At 57.5% G+C, this 5,000-nt stretch overlaps 2 non-coding genes and 1 pseudogene across 2 annotated transcripts; all 3 read left to right on the forward strand.

The window, feature by feature from the left end:
• The first annotated feature begins 754 nt into the window (after positions 1 to 754).
• LOC124415172 lies at positions 755 to 2,666 on the forward strand. The gene has a single exon (XR_006930158.1). It is a non-coding gene; the product is annotated as a small subunit ribosomal RNA (ribosomal RNA).
• Positions 2,667 to 3,428: 762 nt separating this feature from the next.
• On the forward strand, positions 3,429 to 3,583 carry LOC124415162. The gene has a single exon (XR_006930148.1). It is a non-coding gene; the product is annotated as a 5.8S ribosomal RNA (ribosomal RNA).
• A 423-nt stretch (positions 3,584 to 4,006) lies between these two features.
• LOC124415183 overlaps positions 4,007 to 5,000 on the forward strand; it is a 3,662-nt pseudogene continuing 2,668 nt past the window's right edge.

Raw genomic sequence — 5,000 nt, forward strand, 5'->3', positions numbered from 1 at the left:
AGATCCTCGGCCCGTTCGGCGGAAAGGCGATGCGCCGGCTACCGGATTCGGTCCGATCCCTGTAGGCCGGCGAAACTTTGAATAAATCCGGCCCCTCGAGTCTCGCCCGCCGGCGACAAAGTCCCGAGGCCGAGTAATTTTTCGGATAGCCCGCGAAGGTTTCGTCCCGTAAGCCCACCGTGTTAACACCGCATCGGCGCCGACGTCCTAGCGGCCGGGCTCCTACTAGTAAGAGGAGCGAGTCGGTCGGGCCGGGTTCCCGGCGCCCGCCGGTCACCGTTCGGTACAGTGCGCCAGCACGTGCCGTACAGTTCGGTGTCGACCTAGCGCGGGCGTACGGGTACAATCCCGTATCCCCAGACCGTGAAACTCTGCTCATGTTCAATCGTCACTGCATTACCGCGGGTCGGTGTCTCAGACCGAATGGCCCTTGACGCGGTAGCAAGAAGTTCGCTCTCCGTTACGCACGGCAGGGTCGAACCTTTGAACGCACGCATCAACTCGCTCCGTACCGAGCGCCAACTCGAATACGAAAGAGATATCAATCCATCCCAGACGCTTTCAATCTAGCCGACGGGTACGGGAGATCGTTCGAACGCAACGCAACCGTGTGCCGCTTCGGCGGTACACGGAGTCGCGACCGGCCTGACGCCGGTCACGAAACACAACGTACAGTTAGACGTGTGGCCGACCGGGCCTGAGGACCCGGCGGCGATGGGTGGCGCACGTCCGAGCCTAGATTCAATGTCGAAGCTCCCTGGTTGATCCTGCCAGTAGTCATATGCTTGTCTCAAAGATTAAGCCATGCATGTCTCAGTGCAAGCCAAATTAAGGTGAAACCGCGAATGGCTCATTAAATCAGTTATGGTTTCTTAGATCGTACACACATTTACTTGGATAACTGTGGTAATTCTAGAGCTAATACATGCAAACAGAGTTCCGACCAGAGATGGAAGGAATGCTTTTATTAGATCAAAACCAATCGGCGGCGGGTACGTCCCGTCCGCCGTTTAACTTGGTGACTCTGAATAACTTTGGGCTGATCGCACGGTCTCGTACCGGCGACGCTTCTTTCAAATGTCTGCCTTATCAACTGTCGATGGTAGGCTCTGCGCCTACCATGGTTGTAACGGGTAACGGGGAATCAGGGTTCGATTCCGGAGAGGGAGCCTGAGAAACGGCTACCACATCCAAGGAAGGCAGCAGGCGCGCAAATTACCCACTCCCGGCACGGGGAGGTAGTGACGAAAAATAACGATACGGGACTCATCCGAGGCCCCGTAATCGGAATGAGTACACTTTAAATCCTTTAACGAGGATCCATTGGAGGGCAAGTCTGGTGCCAGCAGCCGCGGTAATTCCAGCTCCAATAGCGTATATTAAAGTTGTTGCGGTTAAAAAGCTCGTAGTTGAATCTGTGTCCCACGCTGTCGGTTCACCGCTCGCGGTGTCTAACTGGCATGATTGTGGGACGTCCTACCGGTGGGCTTAGCCCTCCGGGGCGGCCCAACTAATATCCCATCGCGGTGCTCTTCACTGAGTGTCGAGGGTGGGCCGGTACGTTTACTTTGAACAAATTAGAGTGCTTAAAGCAGGCTATTTTCGCCTGAATACTGTGTGCATGGAATAATGGAATAGGACCTCGGTTCTATTTTGTTGGTTTCGGAACCCCGAGGTAATGATTAATAGGGACAGATGGGGGCATTCGTATTGCGACGTTAGAGGTGAAATTCTTGGATCGTCGCAAGACGGACAGAAGCGAAAGCATTTGCCAAAAATGTTTTCTTTAATCAAGAACGAAAGTTAGAGGTTCGAAGGCGATCAGATACCGCCCTAGTTCTAACCATAAACGATGCCAGCTAGCGATCCGCCGAAGTTCCTCCGATGACTCGGCGGGCAGCTTCCGGGAAACCAAAGCTTTTGGGTTCCGGGGGAAGTATGGTTGCAAAGCTGAAACTTAAAGGAATTGACGGAAGGGCACCACCAGGAGTGGAGCCTGCGGCTTAATTTGACTCAACACGGGAAACCTCACCAGGCCCGGACACCGGAAGGATTGACAGATTGAGAGCTCTTTCTTGATTCGGTGGGTGGTGGTGCATGGCCGTTCTTAGTTGGTGGAGCGATTTGTCTGGTTAATTCCGATAACGAACGAGACTCTAGCCTGCTAAATAGGCGTACTTTCCGGTATCTCGAAGGCCCCCGGCTTCGGTCGGGCGGTTTTTACTACCGGCGTACAAATAAATCTTCTTAGAGGGACAGGCGGCTTCTAGCCGCACGAGATTGAGCAATAACAGGTCTGTGATGCCCTTAAGTGTTCTGGGCCGCACGCGCGCTACACTGAAGGAATCAGCGTGTCTTCCCTGGCGAAAGGCCCGGGTAACCCGCTGAACCTCCTTCGTGCTAGGGATTGGGGCTTGCAATTATTCCCCATGAACGAGGAATTCCCAGTAAGCGCGAGTCATAAGCTCGCGTTGATTACGTCCCTGCCCTTTGTACACACCGCCCGTCGCTACTACCGATTGAATGATTTAGTGAGGTCTTCGGACTGGTACGCGGCAATGTCTCGGCATTGCCGATGTTGCCGGGAAGATGACCAAACTTGATCATTTAGAGGAAGTAAAAGTCGTAACAAGGTTTCCGTAGGTGAACCTGCGGAAGGATCATTAACGTTTCGTACTGCCTGAAGCAGCGATTCGTGAGGGCGGGGTCGTTATCGCCGCTTGCGGCGCGTACGCCCCGCCGTAACAAATACTCTTGAAGAGACCTTATAGAACGTCGTAACGGTCGGGCCTGGGTGGCCGGCGGCGCGCAACATCCGTCGTACCAAAATGAGCGGCGCTGACGCCGGATCCGATGGGTCCAGCGTTCGCCGCGGTCACGACGAGCGCGCTCGCCGGCGTTACCCGCCCGACGACCGATTCGTGCGCGGCACATAGCGACCCGTCACTCCGCCACGGCGGAGCAGCGGCGGGTCGGTCCGCGCCTTCGGTGCCGAGGTCTGGCCGCGTCTCGTCGGACTTTGGTAGGGTCCGACGAGGGTCAAGTGCGAGACTGGTCTATGCGCTACGTCACGGGCAACCTATCCCGCGTATCCGGGGCGTCGCGGCTCACACGCCGCCCGCGCCCGGACATGCGGGGCCGCACACGCGGCAGGTTGGAACGCGAATCTTCGCCCGTACGACGTAGCGCGGCGGCGCCCAAGGCCGCCGCCGGCCCACTGCCGTCGGCCCGCAATCCCAGCGGTTGCGGGACACGACGGCTCTTGAACGTATCGTACAAATCGAAAAGTGACGCGCGGCGCCCGTTCCTCCCGCGCGCGGTTCTCCGCGCGAGGGCCGAAGCACGCGGCGCCGCGTTATATACAAAACTATCACAGAAGGCCGGTAACAACCGTAATTGCGCACTTACATGCGAAATTCACATATGATTACCCTGAACGGTGGATCACTTGGCTCGTGGGTCGATGAAGAACGCAGCTAATTGCGCGTCAACTTGTGAACTGCAGGACACATGAACATCGACATTTCGAACGCACATTGCGGTCCACGGATACAATTCCCGGACCACGCCTGGCTGAGGGTCGTTTCACAACGACACACTGCTCTGTAGGCACGGGATTTCCCTGCACACACGAGCGAATGACTGGGTTCTCGCCGTCCGTGTCGCGCGCCAGCCGCGCGTCAACGGATGGCGTTGCCTCAAACGAACACGTATGTCACGGTTACGACGCGTCACCGCTGATCGCGGGGTCGAGCTGTCGCTTGCCGTTCGTCACGTTCCCGGTGCTAGCGATAGTGGGCGAGAGAACGAACGAATCCGGCACGGCGACACCGACCTTTCACCGCGCGGCCGGTCGCCGCTCATGCTAACGAATTCCGCGAACGTCGCTTTGCCCGCAGGGCGGAGCCGTGTTCCGGGGTCGTTTCCGTGACTGATTTTATATTGCCGTCCTCGCGTGTCCGTGCTTAACCGCCGTTACCACGTCGAAGTACAGCGATAATCACGACGACCTCAGAGCAGGCGAGACTACCCGCTGAATTTAAGCATATTACTAAGCGGAGGAAAAGAAACTACTAGGATTTCCTCAGTAGCGGCGAGCGAACAGGAAACAGCCCAGCACTGAATCCCGCGGTCCTGCCGCCGGGAAATGTAGTGTTTGGGAGGATCCACTTATCCCGGGGCGTCGGCCCGCGTCCAAGTCCATCTTGAATGGGGCCACTTACCCGCAGAGGGTGCCAGGCCCGTAGTGACCGGGACGCGCCACGGGAGGATCTCTCCTCAGAGTCGGGTTGCTTGAGAGTGCAGCTCTAAGTGGGTGGTAAACTCCATCTAAGGCTAAATATGACCACGAGACCGATAGCGAACAAGTACCGTGAGGGAAAGTTGAAAGAACTTTGAAGAGAGAGTTCAAGAGTACGTGAAACCGTTCAGGGGTAAACCTGAGAAACCCGAAAGATCGAACGGGGAGATTCATCGTCAGCGACGCAGGCTTCGCCGCGGTTCGTGATGTCGGGACCTCGCGTCCACGGCACTCGGTCGCGGTGCAATGTCCGGCGGCGCCGGCGTGCACTTCTCCCCTAGTAGGACGTCGCGACCCGTTGGGTGTCGGTCTAAGGCCCGGTCGGCTGCCTGTCTCGGCGTTCGCGTCGGGGCAGACCCCCGGTTGCCCGTCCGGCTGCCCGGCGGTACCCGCACGGTATAGAGCCGCATTGAACTGCGTCGGGCCCGCCGCAAGCGCGGTCAGCGATTCCCGGTGGTCGGACCTAGCGCCGTCCCGGCCTGGCCAGCTGTTGGCTGGCGGTGTCCTCTGGCTGGCTCGTTTGAATTATCACATACCGGTCGGCGACGCTATTGCTTTGGGTACTTTCAGGACCCGTCTTGAAACACGGACCAAGGAGTCTAACATGTGCGCGAGTCATTGGGACGAGCAAACCTAAAGGCGAAATGAAAGTAAAGGTCAGCCCAGCGCTGACCGAGGGAGGATGGGCCGCGTCACGATG

This window comes from Diprion similis, unplaced genomic scaffold (genome assembly GCF_021155765.1).
Source record: "Diprion similis isolate iyDipSimi1 unplaced genomic scaffold, iyDipSimi1.1 ptg000026l, whole genome shotgun sequence".
NCBI lineage: Eukaryota > Metazoa > Arthropoda > Insecta > Hymenoptera > Diprionidae > Diprion > Diprion similis.